Below are 27,909 nucleotides of genomic sequence, written 5' to 3' on the forward strand. Positions count from 1 at the left end.
AATGCTCCGTACCTGAAACTCCATACCATAGATGTGGTACTGAATTTGCCTGGCAACACCAGTGTTGAGTCTTACTCACGATACTTTTTCTCTTAGGGCACTCATTGTTTCTGTCTGTTGTCTGGCCTCTGTTTTCACCCCCGTTAGTCTATAAGACATATTAGTATATGTTTGGAATCCTGTTGAAAACTGGGTTCAAGTTCTTCCCCACAATGTTCATGCAATGGCTTACAAATCAGAGGATGTGGCTGTTGACCTCTGCTTAAGTTACTGTAAGCAGATAAGAAGGCTTTGTCTTACCAGTGTCAGCTCTGGCCCAAATAAATCATGTTACACCACATTTCTTCATTTGGTCAGACTAATTTATTTATTCAGAGTACAGAAGGGAGAAAGATCTTTTTCTTCACTGTTAGTCTAAATATTATATTAGCTGAGTCGCCTGCTTTGTTACTGCTTGGGGAAAGTGAATGGTAGGGCATGTGGGAGTTAGCGTGACTCCATGTTTTTATTATAAAACATCAGCTGTACATTGTAGAGCAAAAGATAAGAATGAGGTGAATGGAATTCTCATAGCCAGGACCTGATGAGAAAGAAAAAGGGGGAAACATAGTAAATATCAAATAGGTATGAGTTTAGAAACAGGAAAAGAAGTTTTGCAAGCAGAATAGAATTTTGTGGCATTCAAAGATGGAAAAGAGAAAATTTAGAAAGCTACCCTGAGTATGAGTTTGGGAAACAAAATGAAACCAGAGAAGGTTTTCGTAAATCATACCCCCAAAGAGCTTCATCTCCATCAGCAAGTATGAAATTGACAGCAGCTTAAGAAAGCAGGGCCCAAAGGAATAAAATCTGGCTGGCTAGAAATAGAAGTCTCCAGTGGTAACCCAGAATATTAAGAGTAAATAGAGGAAAGAAGCTTTAAAATTGGAAGTAACTATTCCTTAAACCTACCTTATTTTAAATTCTTTTCTTATTTTAAAACCTTTATCCCCAAATTTTCTGGACATTCATAGGGAAGCTGGTGTTTACTGGCTTGCCACATTTGGCCACTGGGCTGCAATGGACACCATGAGAGAAAGGAAATATAAGTTACAGAAATAATTTAGCATCAAGAAGTGGGCTTTGAGAAAGGGAAAGTGTCACTAGTCTTCAGACACTGAGATGGGAACTCTGATGTTTGGATAAAACAAGAGGTTCCAGGGCAAAATGCATACATACAAAATCTCCTGCATACATTACAAAAATGCTCTTATTAATCTATAAAATCTCGGTGAATTAATCATATGTCTCCCTATAATTTTCTTGTGATATTAAAGTACTCATTTTTATATAACTTTCAGTGAATTTTTACCCTATAATTAAATATTGGTAAATGTGGTCAGAAGGTAGTCATGACCGCCACAACTAAGAACAGGAAATTTAAGATTTTAATTTATTTAACAAGAGATTACTCAACCCACAGAATGTATTTCTTCAAAAATGATTTCTTCTGCTAAAAATTTTGTGAGGTTATTATATGCATATATGTGTTGCCAGAGAACAGTTATTAATAATTAGAGATCCTTAGGTCAGGATCAATACAAGTTTCAAGTAATATTGTTTCATAAAAGGCCTTAATCAGTGAGTTATTTTCCTGCAAGTGGTTCTGGAAAGTCTGAAAAACAAAGTATTGAGTGTTCACCAATGTGCCTCTGATTGTACTCCCTGTGTAATTTTATCAGTGTTTCAAACCAGGAATCACAATGGCAGGGCAACTGCCAAAATTATGTCATAAAATTGGTACAGGTGGGCCCAGTGTGGTGGCTCACACCTGTAATCCCAGCACTTTGGGAGGCTGAGGCGAGGGGATCACTTGAGGTCAGGAGTTCGAGACCAGCCTGGCCAATATAGCAACACCCGATCTGTACTAAAAACACAAAAATTAGCTAGGTGTGGTGGTGGGCACCTGTAATCCTAGCTACTTAGAAGGCTGAGGCAGGAGAATCAGTTGAACTCGGGAGACAGAGGTCACAGTGAGCAGAGATCGTGCCACTGCACTCCAGCCTGGGCGACAGAGCAAGCCACTGTCTCAAAAACAAAACAAAACAAAACAAAAAATTGGTCCAGGTGTCCTCATTCTCCAGGAAGGATACATCTTGGTGTTTATATAATATGAAAGCCTCTACAGCACACTGATGTGGAAATCAAAGCTCTAACCTGGTTGTCTTCTTCTTCTTCTTCTTTTTTTTTTTTTATTATACTTTAAGTTCTAGGGTACATGTGCACAACGTGCAGGTTTGTTACATATGTATACATATGCCATGTTGGTGTGCTACACCCATTAACTCATCATTTACATTAGGTATATCTCCTAATGCTATCCCTCCCACCCCCACAATAGGACCTGGTGTGTGATGATCCCCTTGCTGTGTCCAAGTGTCTCACTGTTCAACTCCCACCTATGAGTGAGAACATGCAGTGTTTGGTTTTCTGTTCTTGAGATAGTTTGCTTAGAATGATAGTTTCCAGCTGCATCCATGTCCCTGCAAAGGACACGAACTCATCCTTTTTACGGCTGCATAGTATTCCATGGTGTACATGTGCCACATTGTCTTAATCCAATCTGTCACTGATGGACATTTGGGTTGATTCCAAGTCATTGCTATTGTGAATAGTGCTGCAGTAAATATACTTGTGCATAACCTGGTTGTCTTCTATCTCAGAGTGGGCATAAATAGTACTGCCCTTACTGTGCTAGACTTGTCTATAAATTGAATAGATTCAACTGGATCTTTAAGGTCATTTCCACTTTCAAATTCTGTGACTTTTGGCCTGAATCTTTGCACTGACTTTATCGTTATTTGGAGTTGGGATATGATGGTTGACTTGGTGTGTCAATTGGCTGGGTTAAGGGATACCCTGATAACTGATAAGGGAATATATCTGGGTATGTTTGTGAGGCAATTTCTGAAAGAGACTGGCATCTGAATCAGTGGATTGAGTAGAAAAGATCTGCTCTCACGTAATGTAGGCAAACGGCATCCGACTGGTTGACAGCCTAGATAGAACAGAAAGACAGAGGAAAGGCAAACCCTCTCATTCTCTCTTTTCTGAAGCTAGGGCACTCTTCTTCTTCTGACTTTGGATGTCAGAATTCCAGTTTCTTCTACCTTTAGATTCCAGAACTTGCACCTTTGGACTCCGGAATCCCTAGGATTTTCAGCCAATAGTGTAACTCTTGGACTGAGAGTTGCAGTATTGGCTTCTCTGGTTCACAGGCCTTCAGACATGAACTGAGCTATGCCACCAGCTTCCTGGGTTCTCCAGCTTGTAGACGGCATATTATGGGACTTCTGAGCGTTCATAATCATGAACCAATTCCTCTAGTATATAAAAGGGGATTTCTCTATACACATATATCCTATTGGTTCTGAATTCTCCTATTTTTTTCTGGAGAATCTTAACACATGGAGACCTTTAGAATATTGAACTTTTCCATCCAATACTTATTGAATTTTATATCATTTTATTAAAGTTCTATAGTTTAATACTTATTTGGTATTAATTTTTTTATTTGATATTTTAGTGTTTTATTGTTTGCTGAGAACAGGAAAGCCAACATGGTCCCACATTGCCAACCTCTCTCAGAATTTTCAAGAGATTTTTCTGTTGACAGTCTAAAGTTAGAATTCTAAGTTGACACAATGGCATACCTCATGGATTTGACATCTAGAATGGATCATTTTTGAGCACTCCATCCTGTATGTGACAAAATTGTTTCCAGCAATAATCATGAAAGGAAGCAAGTAATAATAATCCCCAGAAAAGAAATGCAGATAGATTAGTAATTCTCTTTATTTAAATTTCATATGTATATAATGCCACTTAAAAATTAATATTAAAAATAGGCCAAGTGCAGTGGCTTCTGCCTGTAATTCCAGCACTTTGGGAGGCCGAGGCAGGCGGATCATGAGGTCAGGAGATCAAGACCATCCTGGCTAACACAGTGAAATCCTGTTTCTACTAAAAATGCAAAAAATGGTGGCACACGCTTGTAGTCCCAGCTACTAGGGAGGCTGAGGCAGGAGAATCACTTGAACCCAGGAGGCAGAGGTTGCAGTGAGCCGAGATTGTGCCACTGCACTCCAGAGCCTGGGAGACAGAGTGAGAGTCTGTCTCAAAAAATATACATATATAATAATAATAATAGTAAGTATTACAGTATGTAAAAGGAAAAATGTTATAGATTAGCGCTTTTAATTATACTATTGTGTCTTTTGAAAAGGGGAATTTATATTTATAATGGTCTGTTTCAGTAATAATAACTTCATAATTTTTATTTTCAAATCTTAACAATCTTAACTTCTGTACATTTTTCAAGGACTTTGGAAAAATTAATCTTTACTAGTCAGATTAATTAATCCATCTTTACTCCCAGTAGATAGAATATTTTTCTTACTTTTAATTAAAATGTTTTCACATGAAGCAACAGATACATAAATATGAAAAGTCTTAAATATAAAATTGTCAGTGATTCACAAAAATTCTATTTCTTGAGAAATTCCAGAAATTATAATACTGCCCATTTCTTTTTTGTAGAACAAATTCTGTGAATTTCATTATTGATAGTGTTTTAGAATTGCTGACACATGGGAATAATAAAAAAAGACCGAGTTTTTGTTGGTCCTGCTCCTGTTTTAAAAATGTCTACAGATAACGTACCTTTGTGCATCTGAAGTCCACCACTCTTATCACTTTTCACTTGATTTTTTTTCTATAACTTTCCAATATCTATACATTTTGTTTATTCTTCTAGTCTGGCCAGGCTAGAATACTATTACATTGTAACAGTGATAATGAGCATTTCTGACTGGATCCTGACTGATACGAAATTGTCTCTAATTTTTCTATTATATATCTTTTTGACATCTGTTTTATAAACAACCCATTGTTTAGAATAAGATTCCTTATATTTCTAACTTACTCATTTTTAAAAAATCGGAATTGCATGTGGAATTTTATGACATAAATTTCTGTATATATTGGGCTGATCATTTGACTTTTATCCTTCTACTTATAAATTTCACATTAATAAGTTTTTTTAAGTTTGAAGCATCATTTAACTTTTGGAGTAAAAGCTACTTTTTAATGATGTACCATTATTTTGTATAATGCTTTTAGATATGTGCTGGTATTTTGTTTAAAAACATTTATAAATAGTATAGGTCTAGAGGTTGTTTTGTGTGTGTTACTCTTAGTTTTGATATCAGGATCACAAAATATCATAGGATGAGTTTGGAAAGTTGTTTTTCATACTCTTTAGGAATTTACATAAATTGTCATAGTCTATTCCTTGCAGGCTTAGTTATTTTTTCCCCTTTTTAAAAAAGAGTATTCATGTATTTGGGTATCTTACTTATATAAGTCTCAGAATTGTTTATGATAGTATAATAGTGAGTCTATCTTGATTTTAAAACACAGATGTGTTATCACCTTCAATGTTTCTTTTGGAGATATTGTTTTAATTATTTTAAAGTTATCAGTTCCCTCCATTAGCACCGTTTTATTTGCAGTGGGGCTTAGCTCTTTTCTGTATTAAGTTTAGTTTCTCTGTTGCTGGTGGTTTTCTTCAAATGCCTGCCAATTCTTGGTTATCTCTTTTCATGGGTAAATGAGGTTCTAGGTTGAACAGTATTCGTATCTGAGACAGAGTTTCAAGATATCTCCAGACAGAAAAAATGTTGCTAATGGAATTTGAAAGCCTCCTCATCACTTCACACTTTTCAGTCTCCAACCCTGAGGACAAACAGGCCCTTAGATAGTTAGAGGGAGGATTTCAGTGGATAAAAAACAACTATTGCTTCCTGGTGCAAAAGTATTCATTCTTAAGGATGAGAGTAAGTAGTGGGGATCCATCTTATATCTGTGATGCTGAAGACCTACACCATTACAAAAATCTAAGTTGAATTCATCTTTCTTTTTCTCAGTGATTCAGAGAAAACAAGATTTCTAGATGTTCTTGTACATAAACATGGAGAAGAATTTTCCATTTAGGATGACATATCCAAACCTAGGTACCTGCCCTTGGAAAAGGAGTTATTTACAAATTCTCTGTTGTTCCAGATAGAACTGCAACTTATTTGCTACAAATCTTGGCTTAATGTCTGTGTCATGGGCTATATAGGGGAAATATATTAAAGATAAAAAAGTTAAAAAATAATTAAATCAGGGATTTCCTTTGAATTGCCTGGAGAGAAAGACTCATCATGTGGAGACATATTACAGTCAGTCCTCTGAGTCCCAATCTGTGCCTTTAAAAACATGAGTAGTTCCCTAGGGAATGTGAGATTCATCTTTTTTAAGGTGAATGTCGGCACTAGATGAGACCTCTGTGGAGGCTGCGGAATTTCCCTAGAGTTGCTGTAAAGCCACTGTTTAACATTTCAGATGGCTGTGAACCTGACTTTTACCAGAACATCCACAAAGACATCTGTGCTGCTACATTGGCCAGTTTTTACATTTTTGTGGATGCTAAGGTACCAATATTGATTATTCCACCAATGCCAGCCTGTGTCGTTAGTGTCTTTGAAATCTTTCATTCAAGTAGGTATTTTAGATTTTTGTCCTAAAACTTGGACAATCTGGCACATATCTCTCAAATACTGGCCTAAAACTCTTGGATCTCTCTTGGGTTATTCACTGACTTCTAAAAGATGATGAGTTCTTTTCTAGTAAGTTCCTAGGTCTTTTCTGCAAATAAACCATTGGCAGATCTACAGAGTTTCCAGATATGAAGTTTTCTTAGTTCTAGAGTACACGACAGTTTAGTTTGCCTAGCTTGGAACCAGACAAAAGGATGACTAAATAGTAGTGAATAAATAACGTTCTGTTTTTAAAAGACGGGGCTGGAGTAATGAATACAGATGTTCATGATACTTGTCTTTTATAACTTATATAAAAATAACATATTCATTCATACATACATATATAATATTTCAAAAATAAAAACAAAATAGGCTAAATGAACCAAATTTATATATCATTCTAGGACCTCTTCTTACCCCTAAGAATTAATTTTTGAAATTACATGTGTTCAGACTATGACTCTGCAGATAAGTTTATCTAAGTGATGGTTAGTTTACATGGTACACCTTGAGAAGTCTATTAAATTTCACCTATTCTTTAGATTTCCCACTCTGGTTTACATGAGAATTCAGAATTATTCTACCTTAAACTCACCTCTCACATGGGCATTGCCACCAAGAGAGGGAACTGAGGCTGAAGCTGACCCCTTCCGTTTAACAAACGGTTAATGTATATTAAAACTACTTTTGTTAACTATCGTTTTGAAAGAGGCCCATTTAGGAAAAGTCTGAGCCTAGAGGGGCATAGGAGGAGCAACATAAGCCTGTAGGTTTCAGGGGAGAAAGGCACAGCAGACAAAAGTATCTAGTCCTAGTTGGCTGGGAGGGAGGCAGGAGTAAGAGTACCTGGGAAGGAATCCTGTGAATTCTATTTCTGAAAAGTTTCTTGGCCAGGCACAGTGGCTTACACCTGTAATCTCATCACTTTGGGAGGCCGAGGCGGGTGGATCACCTGAGGTCAGGAGTCTGAGACCAGCCTGGCCAACATGGTGAAATAACCCCGTCTCTACTAAAACTACAAAATTAGCCAGGCGTAGTGGTGTACGCCTGTAATCCTAGCTACTCGGGAGGCTGACGCAGGAGAATAGCTTGAACCCTGGAGGCGGACTTTGCAGTGAGCTGAGATTGCGCCACTGTACTCCAGCCTGGATGACAAGAGCGAGACTCCATGTCTAATGATAATAATAATAATAATAATAATAATAATAATAATAATAATAATAATAAATAAAGGTTTCTCACATCCCTGTTTCGCACATCCATGTCATCAATGCATCATTGCTTTGGTTACTCTTTCATCATCTCTCTGTCTAGATTATCACTATTATTTCCTTATTATTCCCCCTGACTAAAGTCTCCACTCCACTCTCATCCATCCTCCGTGTTATCTTTCTTAATCACAGGTTGGAGCAGCCATGTTTCTTCTTAAAAACCTTCCATGGCTACCCATTATTACAGAATACTACAGAATAAAGTTCAAAGTTATTGGAGTGACCTCATTCTGTCTTTTTTACTTTATTTTATTTTATTTTCAGTATGTGCTCGTGTTTGGAAGCTTATGCTCTGGAATCACTGGCTTCAGATCTTGACTCTACCACTTGACGTGGGGTGAGACACCACATCCTTCTCTCTCAGTTTCCTCTTCTAAAATAATGACAAATAATCCTATTTTTCATGGGTTAGTAATAAAGATTAGTTTAAATAATACTTGTAAAGTACTTAGAAGAAGTGGTACATGCTAAGGACTCATAAGTGTTAGCACTTATTATTAATTATTATTAATAACATGTTTTGCCAATCTCCTAGGCACTGTCTATTCTACCAGTGCCATGATTTTGCTTATTCTATTCTGGGAGTTGAAAATTTAAGTATTTTGTAGGTGTCTGGTAAAGCACAAAAAGGAATCATGTGAATTGAGAGCATATGTCCTTTTCCCACAAAGGCATGCAAATTAAGGTTTTTTTTAATTTTTTTTTTTTTTTTTACTGCTGTACTGACAAAGGAATCATCTCTGTGGTTCATCCTTTACATTTGTGGCAAATTATGACCCATCACCTAAGGTCAACAGTAAATAGTGTCTCTTCCATTGACTTCTTTGACTTCTTCCCTCCTCTGTACTCACAGAGTATTCATTCTCCCATTCTATTGCTTATTATTCATTCTACCATAACGCCTATCTTCATTATTGTATTGAATATGTTCATTTTCCCATTGTCATGCTTATTGTATTATCACTTAGTTATTTACATAATTGTCTGTCCATTTGGATTTTTGAGGTCCTTGAAAGCGAGCAAAATCGTTTTCCATTTGTGTATTTTCAATATCTAGCCGGTAATTATTACATTTTTTGAATAAATAGTTATAGATAATATCTAGGAGATTTGCAACATAGAAAACTAATAATAAGTAGGGATAAGAAGGTTAAAAAATAAAACTGATGGGACCATGAAGGTAGACTTAAACTACTTTACATGTTTGTATTGGCTTTGGTTAGAATCTCTCTCATGAATTGTTACCCTTTACTGTTTGGAGGCAAATATCATCAAGGACACGTCCTCTTTTAAGCCTCTGCCAATTCAACAAGGCAAGAAATTGATAGAGTAATCAGCTCTTACTTCCTAATGGAGGTTGGCTGGTTCTTACATAAAAATTATTGAGTTATCCATCATTGACAGAAAACACTCAGTAAAGGATTATTTTTGAGATGTGTTAAAGGTGGCGATTTTCTTCTGTTTCATCAAGATAGTTTTTCTAAAACAAAATTGCTGAAACTGAAATGCCGATAATTTACCAAGTTAAAGTGTTTCTTTTTTTATATACAACAAACACACAAGCAGACAAACAAGTAAACAGCTCCCTCCTCCCCACAAACACAGAAAATAAACAAAAAACAAAACCAGACAAACCAAAGCCAAAACTATCAATGGGAAGGGTCATAGCAAGTGTCTTGGATTTGTGGCTACCTCTGTTGGACCATCCAGACCCCATTTTTAGTTTAGGAGTTCTTGGAAGCAGTGCTCAACTTCCACTGTCCAATCCCCTCAAGACTCAAAAGCAGCTTCCGGGGGGTTCTCACTTCTTTATGAGGTAGTGTGCTCTTGGCAACTGGATCTGAGCACCATTTCCCAAAGTAATTTTCTTCCCTTTCTTCTGGTTAATTATATCACGTGTATTGATTTTCTATCTTTTGAACCTATTTAAACATTTTATCTCACATTTTAGTGAATTTTCCGATTTTTTATTTTTATTGGGGGAGGTTCTCAACAAATAAAATATTATTTAAGACCATAAATAATTGTGCATTAACAGATGAGTGCATAAAGAAAATGTGTTTTATTTACACAATGAAATATTAGCTTGGTGCAAAAGTTATTGCAGTTTTTGCCATTTGGTGCAAAAGTATTTGAGGTTTTTGCCATTGAGAGTAATGACAAAAACTGCAATTACTTTTGCACCAAACTAATACTTTTCAGTCACAAAAAAGGATGAAATCTTGTCATTTGCAGCTACATGGATGAGCGTGGAGGACATTACGTTCAATGAAATAAGTCAATCATATATAGACAAATAGTGCATGATCTCACCTACATGTAGTATCTAAAAAGTTGACTTCATAGAAGTAGGAAACAGAATAGTGGTTACTAGTAGCTGGAAGGGGTAGTGGGGAGAGTGGGATGAGTGAGTGGTCAATGGATACTAAGTTACAGCTAGATAGGAGAAATAAATTCTAGTGTTCCCTTGCACAGTAGATTGACTATAGTTGATAGTAATATGTTACATGTTTCAAAATAGCTAGGAGAGAGGATTGTAGATATTCTCCCCACAAATAAACGATAATTGTCTGTGATAGATATGTTAATTACCCTAATCTGATTGTTACACATTGCATGTATATATCAAAACATCACATTGTACTCCATAAATATACACAATTATTATGTATCAATTAAAATAAATTTAAAAATTTAAAAAGCATTAATAAAGACAAGTATTGTAAAGGTCTTTCTTCTTTTCCTTCTTAAATAATTTTTAGCAATGTATTTACACATATTGATATGATTTCATTTAAAAATATCTTAGAATTCATGTGTCATCAAATTCAACATGAAAAAATAACGCCAACAACTTTGCAGATTCTCCCTGGCCCAAATTCTTAAGCACTCCAAATCTGATGATATGAATATAGTTTTGATGAAATAAATCAATTGATAACATGATGCACTAGATTAAGAAAAGAAAGGAAGAGATTTTTAAAATCCCTCTTTTTTTTTTTTTTTGGTGTTTCTAATAAAGCTCATTTTATTTTTTCATCTGCCTGAGACATCCAGCTCTTCCTAGAAACTTTGCTGTCATTATAGTACCTGCAGAGTGATACCACTAACAGACCTGGCTGTTTGTTTCTGAGTAAGAACAGCTGTGCAACAGACTGTCTGAACAGTCCCCATTTCAGGATGCAGCACAGATCTCTGACACTGAGGCAGCACCACACCAGCTGGCTCTGCGCTCGGTGCATTGCTATTCCTGGATGATTTACCTGTTCTCAGTCCTGTCACCTTACTGTTTCTGCCATCTAATTAAGAACCCATGTTATTGAATTCACTCTGCTGCAAATTAGCAATCCTATCTGTGTTCTTTCTGAGCCTAAACTGACCATTTTTACTTTTATGATACATGATTTATTTTTAAATTCATACAAGATGCTTGATTATTTATTTGTGGTATATTTTAGCTCTCTTGTGAAGTCTCGATCAGAGTAATCCTCTCCTAATGTATTCATATAGCGTGAAGATCTAAATTTCCTAATCAAAATCATGTCAGCAAAAGTAGAGCTGCTCTTATGATAACATTTTAGTCTAGAAAATGATTTTCCTTTAAAAGGGATTCAATGGACATGATGACATAAAAAGAAGTGGCAAAATTACACACAATCAGTTCACATAATCAAAACAGCAATGTTTTGTATTCAGCAAGGATTTCTTTTTACTATAATAAATGGAACAAAATAGTCCTTTTGGAATTCTGCAACCGTGTTATGGCTACAAATGAAATACTACTAGCTTCCTATAGGATTAAGAACAAGCATTTTAAAAACTTTAGCGGAAAGGGTCCCATTGAGATATAGTACCTAAATATACATTTGGATAACATTTCATCACTAACACTGGAGCTCTACCTTCACTTCAACTTCGTTAGGAACTCACTATTAAACCAAGATTAGTTTACTTTTAAAACAGGGCAATTCATGCAAATAGTTCAAATGGTTGCATTTTAATCCTAGTTTTCTGGAAAAGAACTATTATGTTATTCTAGTATGTGCTGTGGAAGTGTACACGATCTAGGGAGCATTTCTGGATTCATCAGGAAGAGCTGGTACTGTCTTGAGGAATGCTTTAATAGCCTTTGTGCATATTCTATCAGTATAGTATTCTGAAAGTGTATATTATAAGATGCATTTAGTTTCTCAGAAAGATTGAGGTTCTGTGCAAACAAATATCATGTATTGTACATCTTTATAATCCTTGAATCTACAGTCTGGAAGCCTGACATATGGTAGGTGTTCCAAAAATGATTGTTGACTAACTTCATGGAAGCTGAAGGGACATTAACTAGAATTTATATGAATTAAGATACTAAGTTAATTGGCTTCATATACTATAAAATTATAGTCACATCTAAATCCCCCAAAAAGTAGTCAAGTCATTTACATGAATAGATGTCCATATTTATAATCCTGCTTTTTAAAATTCAAGGATCTGTGAAAATTGATCATATGAGTTGGAGACTCAAGTCTTATCATACTCAAATAAAAAAGAGTTGAGAAGCCAGCGGGGGAAAGCATTCACGGCACTTAACATTGCTCCAAGAGTGTAATTTTCTGCAAGCCTGGTTGCTAGAACTGCATGCTGTAACCTGAAACAGTTTTACCTAATGGCTTCTGAAACAACCTGCTACAACTTTAAGAGTGGTTTTACCCAACATCGTCACTCACCAAACAGAGCTCTCCTTTCTATAAAACTTCCAAGCTCCTGTTTGTTCTTTGGACATACCGAAGACCACCTGTTCTGTGTATATGCCCTGAATTATGATTCATCTATCCCAAGTAAAATTGTAAATTTAGAGATTTCTCTCTACATATTTTATTTGACATTGATAGATCTCTTGATTTATAATCACAGATTTATATATGAATTTGATTTGGTCAGACGACCACTTCCTACTGAATGATCGAATTATCCTTTGGTCTTTTAACAGTTTTGATTTTAAAGAATTTATTTACATAGTTCATTTCTTCATTTTTTACCATGAGCTACAACAAACTGTGTGTGAATTCTGGAACCATTACTTTACGTACTGCAGTAGCTATATTTGAGAAGTAGAGATGGAATGACAGAGGAGCTGGAGAATTGGAAAAGTATTGAACGTATCTCTCAGTGGTCAGGCTGCCTTTATTGTGCAAGGAGTTACTTCAATCCAGGACAGATACATACTGCCACAGCTGGCTACAAAAGCTTTTTCTATGAGCCCGGAAATCATCAAGAAATTTTAAAAGAGATAGAAGAAAACACCATTGGAAAAGGACTTTTTTCTCCAGAGGACAGTCGGCCTCACTTTCCTTCTCTCAGAAATGATTTCTTTCTTTCTCAAATCACAATGGTGTGAAGAAAAGAAGACTTTCTGCTTTGTAAAGGCAAACTATATAGACACATAAAGATTCATAGGTTAGAACAGAGTAGCCTGCTAATGGGAAGTTTTCAGAGACTACTTTTGAATTGATTACAATTAGCATCATAACTGGTTGAAGTTAAATTGGTAAGTTTATAGCATCCAGGGATCTAGGCAAGGTGGTCAGCAAGACAAAAACATAAATGAACAATAAAGTTATTGTTGACCAGGAAGATCATTGGTTTTGTAGTCATTTGGAGACCACAATGGAGAGCCCAAAATGCTAAGGAAACGGCTTAAAATACGGCCGAAGAGAAAAGAAACATTAAGAACATTGAGAATCTACGCTGACAACAGCAGGAGATGGATATAAAAGAGAAAGCAGAATGTCAGGAAATGCACAAGGTGAAGAGGATAAAGAAAAACACACTAGTAAGAAAGTGTTCATATTGTAATGAAAGATCTCTCCGAGTGCATAGAGGGAATCTGAGGTCCTTTACTGCTAACAGGAAATGTCAGCATAGGGCACAAGAACTGGACCACATGATTTGGGAATAAAAAGAAAGAAGGTAGGACTGGCACAGTGGCTCATACCTGTAATCTCAACGCTTTAGGAGACGGAGGTAGGTGGATCACCTGAGGTCAGGAGTTTGAGACCAGCCTGGCCAACATGGTGAAACTCTCATCTCTACTAAAAATACAAATATTAGCTGGGTGTGGTGGTGCATACCAGCTACTCCAGTGGCTGATGCAGGAAAATTGCTTGAACCCGGGAGGTGGAGGTGGCCGTGAGCTGAGATTGTGCCACTGCATTATAGCCTGAGCAACTGAGTGAGACTCAGAAAGAAAGAAGGAAGGAAGGAAGGAAGGAAGGAAGGAAGGAAGGAAGGAAGGAAGGAAGGAAAGAAAGAAATGGAAAGAAAGAGAGAGAGAGAAAGAAAGAGAGAAAGAAAGAAAGGAAGAGAGAAGGAGAGGAAGGAAGGAGGGAAGGAAGGGTGTGCCAGCTCATTGGTCTAGGGGTATGATTCTTGCCTTGGGTGTAAAAATAAAGGGGGACAAAAAATGAGGACAAAGACTATGATCTTGCACATAATTTTCTTACAAAGTTGTGTAATTCTCTGGGGGGACAACATGTGTTTTTTTTCTTTTTTTTTGGTTTATTATAGTAGAAACTTGTGGCTTGTCTTTATGCTTTTTTCTTAATATTTTTGAGTTCAAAAGAGCTTCTAATTCATATTTTTTGTGACCCTCATTTAATGTAAAAATTATACTTAATTATATTTTGTATCTCTTTGCTTAAATATTCTCAATTATTATAGATTAAGGTAGACAATTTGAAAATAAAAATAAAAACACGTGTCTAAGTTAATTATATACATATTATATTATATACATTAATACATTAATTATATACATTAATTATATACATATAACAATTTCTTTAAGCACAAATGTAATTCATTACACATTTATATTTTATATAAAATTTATAATTAAGTATGAATATAAATATGTACATGTATTTACTTAACTGTTAATTTAGACATTTTATAACTAATTATAAAGAGTTATAAAATATATTTATGTACTAAAAGTTTTATTTAGTTTCTGAAATGATCAGAGTTTTTTCTCCTCTAAATCCTAAAGAACTCCTTCAAATGTTATAAACCATGCACAACTGAACTTATGGGGAATGCAACCAACGTTTGGCATCATTTTGGAATTTATCCAAAATAAAGGCCAAATTATTACAGTTTACGTTATCTATCAGGTAAAAGGATGCACAATGCTAGGTGAGCCTCACTGGAACTAGAAGCATCATAGTCCACACATTTGAATGTTATTCTAACCTACATATTGATGTCATAAAATGCTGCTATTTGGGGCTCAGTAATAGGCTCTGCATCAATTCTAAATTTTGGAGGCTTGCCACTTTGTCTATATGTTCTGGTAAACCCCATGATATTAGATATATCAGTGGCGGAAGCACGGCATATAGGTTTTATATGCCCCAAAGGACAAATCGCAACACAGATGGCAAGGGTTTTAAAGCAAGGGAATCCCTTTTGCAGTGAACAGTTATACACCTTGTGAAAAACAGCTACTCATTTGCTTCTGGTCCTTAGCAGAGAAGATGCCCTACCTGGTTGGTGGATTGAACCAGCTAGGACTGGCCATCTAAGAAGGCCTGACCTGTCAGCATTGTCTATTCCAGAGGACATTGCCTTGCACTTGACTCTTTCACCACTAGTCTGATACAAAGACAAATCTTGAAAAAATAATTTTGAATATGCTAAGTTGAACCATATGAAAATTGTGGGGATTTTTGCAGATAAAAATAATATCACTAATTTCATATACTTCAAACTAGCAGAGAAAGATTAACTGACTTTTATTCAGTGCCTAGCATATGCCTAAGATATGATGCCTTCCTCTTTCCCTCCTTCCTTCCCTATTCCCCACTTCCTCCCTCCCTCCATGTCTCCCTCTTTCCCTTTCTTTCTCCCTTCCTTCTTCACAATGTATTTTTCATCTGTTGTATCGTTTGAAACTTTTATTCCTTTTGAGCTACTAAACACATTTATATTTTTGCAGCATATACTGTCTTGTGTTTTGCAATTATGATTCATAGTTATGATTTTAAAATTGCATGAAAATCATAACCATCTCAGTTTTAAATGGCCATCTTACACATCAATACAAAACCTTCTTTTAAGAAGTCACCCAAATATATGAGGCACACATCAATAAATATACTATTAGAAACCTGAAGGCAATAAAAGCAAATGCTAAGGAATTAGTAAATAAAGTTTCCCTGGGTTAAGTACAATTCTAGCCAACAGCAGACATTAATGGTTTAGTTGAAAGCCTGCCTGACTTTTGGTTCGTTCTTTCTTTTTATTATTAAGGTGTCCTAAAGACAAAATAACAACTTTCATACCTAGAATTTCCACCAACTAAAATTTTGCACTGCTAAAAATACACAGAATTGCGGGGGAACTGCCCTTGTCATCTGTTAAGTTATACAAGCACGTATGCTGCTGAGAGTTAAGAAACATCTCTCTTCAAAAGAGAAGGACAAGCTCCAGTACAGGGAAAACCAAACCGTACTATTTTTTTTTTTCCTTCACAAATAGTACAATAAGATTAGCCCAATGATTTTTTATTTAACATAGTCGAACACATTACTAATATTAAGAGGCTATCTTACTCTACTTTATTTGCTATAATAATTGCAGAAATAACTGCAACTAATAAAATATTCTAAAATATCCATTAAGGCATTTATCATAGATGCAGCCTTTTCATTTCTTATTTTTCAAATAAGACCTTAACAGGAAGAATTATATAAGTATGAAGAAAAGGACATTAAAAAGAAGCTAGTCCAAGTTCTTTTATTTTTCAGATGAGAAAACTGTGGTCCAGAGAAGGGGACTTGATGATGCAAGTGATGGAACCGGGATGAGAACTCGCATCTGCTGATTCCCTTGTGCTTTATTTCATCACACACATGAAACAAGAAGAGAAATGTTTAGCATTCAGTAGTGAGGACCACTTTGAGATTAGTTTGTCAATTGCCATATAAGTATGCTTTTGCTCGGTATATCTGTGTAAAGCAATAGGTACTCCATGTACTAAAAGTACATGATAATTATGACTTGAGGATAATACAAAGACTGACTGGTTTGTGATTAAACATTTCACATAGTAGGAGGTGCTTGGATATTATTATCTTTAAAACAAATATAAAATTGATTTAAAACTAAAGCATGAATATTTTAACAAATATATTGAATATCAGAGAGGAAGGAGGAAGGATTTTAGAACAATGAACTTGGAAAATATGATTATTTTTGACACGTTTTCACATTCCTACAACTACAAGTCACTTGATAAAAATGACCTAAAAAGTTTTTCTTTTTTTTTTTTTTCTGTGCCAACTTCTCGGCTTCCAACCATGTCATTTTAACTAACAGAATTGCAGCCTATTTGTACTTTTTTCCTTCTGCATCAGTTTCGATTCCTTTTTATATACTTGCTTTTATCTAGGTGTCACATTCTCTCTAAATGATAGATTGTAATCTTAGCCATAGGAAAAAAAAGGAAACTTAGAAAATGGATGGATTTGATTTTAAGAGATGTAGGCTAGGCACGTGGCAGCTACAGAGAAATGAGCCTCTAGTGAATGCTAGCATTATATGTGTTTATATTAACCCTTGGTTACGTGCATATAAAAATATTTTGTAAGAAATTTCTTCATGTATTTTGTAAAATTATTTTAAAAGTCCTTCCTCCTCAAGTCTCTGAGGATAATCCAAAACATCTGGCAGTTTTAAGGTCAGGAATATGAATTTTATTCTCAAATACATTTCATGTCTCACTTTAATTATGTGTAAAATGGTCATGTATTCATTTATATATATAATATAGATATAATTTACTAATGTCATATAAAGGAAATATTTAGCAATGTGAATGAGAAATGAATAAAACTTTCATAGAACCTATAGTCTAACAGAGGAGCCACAGAAGTAAAGAGACAATTATAACATAACGTGACAGACCTTAACCATAGGGGAGTAGAAATAGTGCTGGAGGGAATAAAGTTGCGGCTTCTCTAAAGCAGGGACTATGCTGAAAACATGTTTTGGTTTTGTTAAAAAGAGCATATCTGCTCATTGAGTTGAAGTTCTGTGCATAGACAGATGATTCAAGAATCCTCATTCAATAAATCAGGAAGGCATCATGCTTTCCAGTTCTTATTGACAGTGTGTAAAATAGATTTCAAAAACAGCTGAATCTAGAGGGGGAATGCAGGGCAAATCAAATTATTTAAATGGTTTCTCCACCCCAGTGAAGTTTAAAGAACCATATTTAGAAGAAGAATCTAATTTCACATGCAACTGATTAAGTTTTACATGAGTTTGAAAGGGAAATGGTTTGGGGCATGAGAGAAGTCGGGGAAAATGTCAAATTCTGCTGAACCAGATTTCCCAGTGTGGTTTTATTTTCAGTTTTGTAATGGAATTTCAGAGTCTTACACTCACATTTTAGGTATAACTGTTAACACAGAAACCTATTTAATAGTTACACAAAATATTCTTAATAGTATTAACAATGCAGTTTCTTCATTATTTGAGCAGATGATTGAGAGGTGATTGTTTTGCAATGAGAATCTTCCATAGAATACAATCAGTACCAGTTACTGAGACCTGAGTCAGGCATTGTTCTACATGCCTTATATGTATTCATTCATTTAGCTTCGTAACATCCATAGTAAGTACAGGAAAATATTATCTCTATTTTATGGATACAAAAAGTGAGGTCAGAGAAAGTGCTTTCCCAATGTCACACACCTAGTAAGTGGTGAAAATTTGACAATCTCTTTAAGGAGTCACTTGGCTATCTCAAATTCAGGAATTTTAATTTTGCATTCAAGCTTCCACAGCTCTATTTTTAACAATAGGCCTAGATGTTCAGAGAATAATTTAAAATGTTTATGTTTTCTGGATACCCTTTATATTAGAAAAATTTGGATTTAATTCTCTGAATTCATATAACCCCACTTTAAAATTTGATTTTATTTAACTAACAGCAATAGCAAGGAGACATGTACTATCAGACATATAATGAAGATAATCATTAGAAGGAAAATTGACATAAAACATTTTAAAATAACTCATATTTATTTAGTCTATTACAGTTTACAAAGCACAAATATCTGTCTGTGGTAATTTTATACTTTTTCCTTCTACCATATTTTAATTTGTACCAACATCTTGCTTTATGTATCCTTTTACTTTCTCTCCATTTCTTTCCACCAGTTACTCTTTTTTCTATTTTTATTTCTTAGAGTCTTTTGGTGAAAATTTAGCTCAAAAGTTCTAAATGAGTAGGGTCTTTTTTTTCCATATGCTTAGCTTGGGGTCTAGTCTTCATTCTGAATCACCATTATTGATCCACACAGGGTTTAAGTTTCTGTCTGAACCTGGGATGGAGACAGGTAGGAAGGCAGAATGAAGTTCTATACACACAGAAGCTTACTGCCTTGGTTGCTACAGACTAACACTCTACCTGTATTCTTTGTCCCATGTCTCTAGCTTCTAGGGATAGTGTTCTGAAGGTGTTCTGAAGGGCCCTCAAAGTAATTTTGTTTTAAATCCTGATCTTTCTCAATGTACCACACAACATTCTGATGTCACTTCTGTTTCCTCATCATCTGGCCGGCAGAGTTGTGACAAATATGTATTTGACAATCAAGTGAGACAAGCCCATAAGAGAACTCATTAAGATTTTATCCTGATAATCAGACCTAGAATCTTATTTAAGGGAAAATCAAAAATGATAACAGCACACATATCACATAGGAATCTTAGATCAAAATCATCCAAAATGCCTTCAAACAAGCCACTTATATCCCCAACTTTTTTTCATTTTGTAGATCTTGGTGGAGTACACATATGGACTATGGTAGAAAAAATAACAGCTAGCATTTGATAAATTAGTCTGAGTGATTATGATTTACAATAATCCATTGTATAGCTCAAAATAACTAGAAGAGAAAAATTTGAATGTTTCTAGTATAAACACAATTATTTAAGATGATGGATATCCCAATTATACAAATTTGATCTTTACAAATTATATGCATGCATTAAGTTATCACATGTACCCTGAAAATATGTAAATCTATTATGGATCAATAAAAAAGAAACAGTTGTGATTTGATTAGGAGGATTAATCTCTTGGGGATTGGAGCATGGGAGGAAGGAGAAGACGGAGTATTTCTACCCCTCCTCTGAATCAGGTTTGCTGCAGTTCCCACAATAATTGTGTTCCTCCCTAGCTTTCCCTTTCTCTGCCCTATGGTAATACTGTTTCTTCCTTTCAGCCCTGCAGCCCAAAGAGGCTAATGGCTTCCTATTCTTGTCAACACCTATGTGTCTCAGATCCTCAGCTGGTTCCATTAATCCTGTCCATACTTATGCAAAACGTATCTTCATTAAATTCTCAGAATTTCAGCTGAATGTGTCATCTGTTTCCTTCTGGCATCCTCACTGGTGTACACCTATTTTAAAAATCCTGAATTTCCCTAGTACGTATCCTAGAGCTAGAGCCCCAGTGAGAACATAATCTGAGTACCTGACTGGAGCCAGGCAACATCTGAAGCAAGTATTGCCTAAGCACATTACAATGATGGACAGCTTCACAGCCTAGGATGTAGGACATGTCTTCATTGTATTCAGTTCATTCTGTATTGTTGTTATTTACGTGATGCCCCTCTTAGGACCAGATACAGTACCAATTATTTTTTGTTTATTTTTATTTTGTAAGTGGCAGAAAACACTGACTAAATCTTAAAGAAGATGAATTATCTTCTGTAATATAAATCCAAAAGTAGGAAAGACTTTAGTAAAAATTTTATTAGGGCAAAAATTCTGTTATTTTTGTATCTTCCCTCTTCAGCTCTCATGCTTACTTCATTCTCAGGGTGGCTTCCCTCAGGGTTCCAACATAGTTGCCAAGATCAAACAGGACTACAAGCTTCTTGATTAACACTGGGCAAAAGCCCTTGGCCCCTTACAACAATTATACTTATGCCCTTGGCTTTACGGTATGTGACTAACAACAACAATTTTTAAAAATTAGGTAGGAAACAAAGATCTCATGTGATTTGGTATAAAATATATAAATTCTGGATACTTGAATATAGGAGGGATATTTTTATTTTTCCTTAAATATTAGATGATAGGAAAATACATTCAGAAACTTAGCTATATTTTTGGTGACAAAATGACTTTTAATATTGTTTCATAACAACTCTTCCAACTTGTGCCAGCCTACACTTAGCCTTTTTACTTACATTAGCCTTGAGAAAAAAGCCATCTTGCTCACAGCATCACTGTTAAATATGTATATAATATATAAAATATAAATAAAACATGCTTTCATGAGAATAGCAGTGTGCCTAGCTTTTAATTATTTAAAAAAACAGCTATGAAATTAATGCTGCAGGTCGAGTACTGCTAGAGAGTATAGGAAGATGACAATAGACTGATATGTTCTGTGAGAAAATGCCTCCACATCTTTAGCTGAGCAGTTTCCCATCCACCACCCACTTCTGCTGAAGATAAGTGTTAGATTCTATTCCAAAGGGCCATTTCAATTTGTTTCCCAAAGTATGATTCAAGTAACAGTAATTTTAAGACATGATGGTAAGGTTACACGGTTCAATACATTTGGGAAATTATGAGGTTAAATGCTGGGTTTAAAATGTGTTCATACTTGGATTTCTGAGGACTTTTAATATGAAAATGTGCATTGCAAATGGTTAGATGGTATGCTACACTGTATTTCTCAAATATACATTTCATTTTTGAGAGTTCTGTTCGAAGGAGTGCACTTAGAAAAATGATAGGTTAGGTTACTGACATCTGAGTCTGGTTATCTTGTATTTATATTTAGAATTCACAAATGTCTGTATTGTTTGAAAAATTATTTATTCATTCAGCATAAATTTAAGACTGCCTACTGTCTCCCCCTGTTCGATACGGTGAAAGGGAATAAGCAGGAGTTCCATAGACTTTGGTATAATCATCTGTATTAAAACCACTACCATATATGGATATATTGACAGTGTCCCATTATACTTTGAGCACTATGCTAAAAGTCCCTGAGTGTAAGGACCTTATTTATGATTAGAAAGACCAGACCACCAGAAAAGGTAATAAAATCTACCAGGTCATGTTAGATGACAAATATCATATAGCAGGTGTTCAAGTTAGGGAGTCATCACCAAGGAGTGAAAAGGTGAGAAATGTCTTTTTGAAGAGTATGGGAGTGAAACTGGACTTTGAAGGAAGGATCAGGCTTTTAAAATGTCCAGGTGAGAGGGGCAATTTGAGATTCTATGAGAATAGTTTCTCTGATAAACAGGATGATTCTTCTGAATTAGATTGTCTTTCTCTATCAGACTAATAACCTCATTCTTCATCAATGCAGATAAAGATGTAAAGATCTGTAAAAAGATGTAAAGACAGGGTCTGTTGGAGGAGACACAGATATCACCTACTATTTAAAAAGTTCATTATATCAGGAATGGTTTTAAAACATTTATATGACTTTGGAAATAAAAAAAGGTATAGTGTTTTGAGGCATTTTGGGGCCATGCCAAATCTAAATGACTATTGGAAATCTAATAAGAACTGACGTACTTGCCACAGAAAGCACCTCTTATTGTCACCTAATTTCAGGGTTATTGAATTGGGATAGTGGAAAATAATGAACACCCAAAATTGTAGGTTCTGTAATTTCCCTGCCTTTTGCAATTTTTCTTGTTTTCTTCTACAGCTAAGTTTTCATTTTAAAGAAATACATTTCCTTCCTTTCTAGTAGCAAAGATAAAAACCTTTAAAATCTCTCAAATTGAGACTTTATTTCTCAGCTATCCAAGTTTCCACTACAGAAAAAAAAAACTATAAAGTGAACTATAATTATTTCTTTTCTACTTTCAAAAGTCATACAGAATGTTGAGTCCTTTAAATCCTACTTTCTGATTCTGAGAAGTTGATTGTTTCATAAGCATTCAGCTGGAGTTGAGGCACCTAAAATTACCAAACCACTTCTAGCCTGTTTTATTCTAATTGGCCATTTTGATTATTCATTAATACAAGTTGTTGACTCTAATCACTGAAGTCATGTTTCAGTGGTTCACTTACTTCATTCTGGCAAGTGACAAGCCTGACAACATATGAATGTGGAAGTAAATTATCACCCAAAATGTAAGTCATTAATCAGAAACCATAAAACTCTGTGATTTCACAAATATGATTAAACAAATATTTATGGAACCATTAGATTCTAAGGTACTCTCGAAGTCATACTGAGGGTCCTGAAGATGGATGAGCAAATCATAGACCACTTCTATCAAAGGTTTTAATGCTATACTGGGGAGGCCAAATAACCAAGCAGTGATGAATCAGTGCAAATATGTTAAACAACCTTAAGGAATAAAGTAAGAAATAAAAGTAGGGAAGGAGAACAACTGGGATTATTGATCAGGAAATAATCCATGTGATAAAAAGAAATTCAATTTATGCCATAAAACGAAAGTGAAATTTTCTGTAAGAAAAAGTAGTATCTGGGAGAAAGGTCCAAGTGATGAGTCTGTCAAGAACAACAACAGAGGGATAGGAAAGTAACAGGCTTCAGAAGTTTGTGAGTAATTTCAACTCGATTGCCTCATGGGTTGCAAGTGGGGAAGTAGCTGGAGCTAAGGCTCCAGGGTAGGTTGGAATACTGTGAAGTGTCCTAGGAAAGACAGGGTCGGGATTTTGTCTTGATTTGATTGATAGTGGGAAGAGGTTTACTTAAGGAAACATTATCATTTTAGTCGTGTGTAGATAAAACTGCACTTAGATAAGTTAGGTTACCAGGGTGCAGGATACTACTTTAACCTATGGACATACCCTGGGCCATGTGGTAGAAGGAGATTTCTTATGCAAAGTAAAATAACTCAGGTCAAAGGTAAGAAGGCATTTGACTCTAACAAAATTTTAACTGACCCTTGATTCATTTTTTCTTATTTCAGGTATAAAACATTGAGTTTCCTTTAATGTACAGTTTAATGTATGTATGTATGTATATATAAATTACTGTTCCAATGATAGTTATTAAAGACAACAGTAATTTGTTATTGGTTACAATAATGCTTAAAAGTGTTTCCATATTAGTGACTTAAAGGAAAACAAGTATTTGGCCACTAAACTATAATTGGCTCTCTACCTCGTGCATTGCCTGGAATTCGGCATTATTCATCATTTATTCTTCCTTTTCCTCCAGTATTATTGTGTATGGGGATTCAAAGGCATTTTTTTCCCCTTATTAAGTGCTCAAGCACAGTTTGTTTTCCCATATGAAACCAGATTTTACAAAATCTTCCCCATATTCCCCCACACCTTCCATCAATTCAATCTCTCTCTCCCTCCCTCTCCTACTTATTCTTTCTCATACGCAGAAAGAAAAGATAACATATAAAATATATTCATCAATTTTACTTCCTAATCAATTAATTACTTTCATTCTGCTTTACTATTTTTGGAGCATAATTCATTGCTTTTGTGTTAAATTTCATGATTAATTTAAGAGCAATTTCTTTACAAGCGGCACATTTTATTTGATTCCTTGAAAATATTTCTAATAATGTATTCATAAATCTAACAGTTACATAGTGGGCTATATTTTTCTTTTAACATTTTAAAAATATAAGACTTTATAGGAATAGCATTGGATTTGTAAATTACTTTGGGTGGTATGACTGTTTTTATAATATTGAGTCTTTCAATCCATGAGCATGGAGTGTTTTTTCATTAGTTTCTGTCGTCTCTGATTTCTTTCAGTAGTGCTTTGTAGTTCTTCTTGTAGAGATTTTTCACATCTGTATTAGTCCATTCTCACACTGCTATAAAGAATACTACCTGAGACTAGGTAATTATTAAGGAAAGAGGTTTAATTGACTTACAGTTCTGCAGGCTTAACAGGAAGCATGGCTTGGAGGCCTCAGGATCCCTACAAGCATGGCAGAAGACAAAAGGGAGCAAGCACCTTCTTCAACAAGGCCACAGAAGGGAGTATGAGCCTGTGAAGGAGGAACTGTCAAACACCTATAAAACCATCAAATCTTATGAGAACTCACTCACTATCATGAGAACAGCATGGGGAAACCACTGCCATGATCCAATCACCTCCCTCCCTCTATATGTGGGGATCCTTGTCTTGTTTCAATTTTCAAGAAACATGTAAAGATGCCTCCTCCTCTAGTTTCTGTAGGATTGCTATCAGTTCTTCTCATATGTCTGTTAAAATTCAGCTGTGACTCTATCTGGTCTAGGGATTTTTGTTTGTTTGTTTTTGATTGGTAGCTTACAATTTGAAATAAGATTTGGGTGGGGACACGGAGCCAAACCTCCTTGGTTAGTTGTATTCTTAGATATTTCATTTTCTGTGTTGCTATTGTAAGAGGGATTGTGTTCCTGATTTTACTCTCAGCTGGGATTTTGTTGGTATATAAGAATGCTACAATTTTTTTTCTTTTTTTTTTTGAGATGGAGTCTCACTCTGTTGCCAGGCTGGAGTGCAATGGCGCGATCTCTGCTCACTGCAACCTCTGCCTCCTGGGTTCAAGCAATTCTCCTGCCTCAGCTTCCTGAGTAGCTGGGACTACAGGAGCGCACCACTATACCAGCTAATTTTTGTATTTTTAGTAGAAATGGGGTTTCACCATGTTGGCCAAGATGGTCTCGATCTCTTGATCTCGTGATCCGCCTGTCTCGGCCTCCCAAAGTGCTGGGATTACAGACATGAGCCACTGTGGAATGCTACTAATTTTTGTTCATTGATCCTGTATCCTGAAACTTTGCTAAAGTTATCAGTTGTGGGGGCATTTTGTTGGAGTCTTTAGGGTTTTCTAGGTATAGAAACACATTATCAGTGAAGAGAGATAGTTTGACTTATTTTTCTTTTTCTTATTTGAACAACGTTTATTTTTTACTCTTGCCTGATTGCTCTGGCTAGGACTTCCAGTATTATATTGAATAGGAGTGGCAAGAATGGGCATCCTTGTCTTGTTTCAATTCTCAAGAAACATGTACAGATGCCTCCTCCTCTAGTTTCTGTAGAATTGCTATCAGTTCTTCTCATATGTCTGTTAAAATTCAGCTGTGACTTTATGTGGTCTAGGGTTTTTTGTTAGTTCGTTTTTGATTGGTAGCTCTCTTATTACTGATCCAGTTTCAGAAATAGATATTTGTTTATTCAGGGTTTCAATCTCTGTCTGACTTAATCTTGGAAGACTGTGTGCTTCCATATCATGCTTCACAGAATTAGGAAAAACTATTCTAAAAATCACATGGAACTGAAAAAGAGCCCAAATATCCAAAAAAAAAAAAAAAAAAAAAAAAAAAAAAATCCTAAGCAAAAGGAACAAAGCTGGAGACATCACACTATTCTATTTCAAACTGTGCTATAAAGCTACAGTAATCAAAACAGCATGGTGCTGGTGGAAAAAAAGACACATACACCAATGGAACAGAATAGAAAACTCAGAAATAAACCTATACACCTACAACCATCTGATTTTTGACAAGGCTGATGAAAACCAGCGATGGCAAAAGGACTCCCTATTAAATAAATATAGTACTGGGATAACTGGCTAACTATATGCAGGAGATTGAAGCTGGACCCCTACCTTTCACCATATACAAAAAGTATCTAAAAATGGATCAATTTTTTAAAGGTAAGACCTCAAACGAAAAGTCCTAAAAGACAACCTAGGAAATCCTCTTCTTGAAATTGGCCTTGGCAAATAATTTTTGGTTAAGTCCCCAGAAGCAATTGTAACAAAAGCAGAAATGGACAAGTGGGACCTAAGTAAATTAAAGAGCTTCTGCACAGCAAAAGAACCTATTAACAGAGTAAACAGACAACCTATAGAATGGGAGAATATATTAACAAACTATGTATTCGATAAAGGTCTAATATTCAGAATCCACTGGGAACTTACACAAAGCAACAAGCAAAAACCAAATAACCCAATTAAAAAACAGGAAAAGGACATTAACATATATTTCTTAAAAGAAGACATAGAAGTGGCTAACAAATGTGAAAAAAATGTTCAACTTCACTAATCATCAGAGAAATGCAAATCAAAACCACAACGAGATAACATCTCACACTCGTCAGAATGGCTAATATTAAAAATATCAAAAAGCTGGCAAGGTTGTGGCAAGAGGGGAACACTTATACTGTTGGAGGGAATTTAAATTAGTCCAGCCACTCTGGAAAACAGCCTGGAGACTTCTGAAAGAACTTGTAACAGAGCTACCATCAGACTCAGCAATCCCATTACTGGGTATATACCCAGAGGAAAATAAATCATTCTACTAAAAAGACACATGTACTCATATGTTCATCCCTGTGCTGTTTGCAATAGCAAAGGCATGGAATCAACTGAGGTGCCCATCAGTAGTAGACTGGATAAAGAAAATGTTGTACATACATACTATGGAATACTACAGAGCCATAAAAAAGAATGAATCATGTCCTTTGCAGCAACATGGATGCAGTTGCAGGCTCTATTCCAACCAAATTAATGCAGGAGCAGGAAAATAAATACCGCATCTTCTCACTTATAAGTGAAGCTAAACATTGAGCACACATGGACATAAATATGGGAACAATAGCTGCTGTGGACTACTAGAGGGGTTGGGAGCGAGGGAGCAGGGCGTGTGTTGAAAACTGTAGGGTAGGCCGGGCACAGCGGCTCATGCCTATAATCCCAGCACTTTGGGAGGCTGAGATGGGCAGATCACGAGGTCAGGAGTTCGAGGCCATCCTGACCAACATAGCGAAATCCCGTCCCTACTAGAAACACAAAGAATTAACCTGGCATGGTGGTGTGTGCCTGTAATCCCAGCTACTCGGGAGGCTGAGGCAGGAGAATCGCTTGAACCTGGGAGACAGAGGTTTCAGTGAGCTGAGATCGCACCACTGCACTCCAGCCTGGGCAATAGTGTGAGACTCCATCTCAAAAGAAAAAAAAAGGAAAAAGGAAAAGAAAACTGTA

The 27,909-nt window shown here is 35.6% G+C and overlaps 1 long non-coding RNA gene across 1 annotated transcript in view; it reads right to left on the reverse strand.

The window, feature by feature from the left end:
• Nucleotides 1–340: 340 nt before the first annotated feature.
• LOC113224990 overlaps nucleotides 341–27,909 on the reverse strand; it is a 43,305-nt gene continuing 15,736 nt past the window's right edge. Inside the window, exons 3-4 of the long non-coding RNA XR_003309606.1 lie at nucleotides 24,808–24,924; nucleotides 341–580 (exon numbers count right to left, since the gene is read on the reverse strand). This is a non-coding gene — a long non-coding RNA (uncharacterized LOC113224990). The remainder of the gene's footprint in view (nucleotides 581–24,807; nucleotides 24,925–27,909) is intronic.

Source organism: Piliocolobus tephrosceles, chromosome 6, assembly GCF_002776525.5.
Source record: "Piliocolobus tephrosceles isolate RC106 chromosome 6, ASM277652v3, whole genome shotgun sequence".
NCBI classification, from domain to species: domain Eukaryota; kingdom Metazoa; phylum Chordata; class Mammalia; order Primates; family Cercopithecidae; genus Piliocolobus; species Piliocolobus tephrosceles.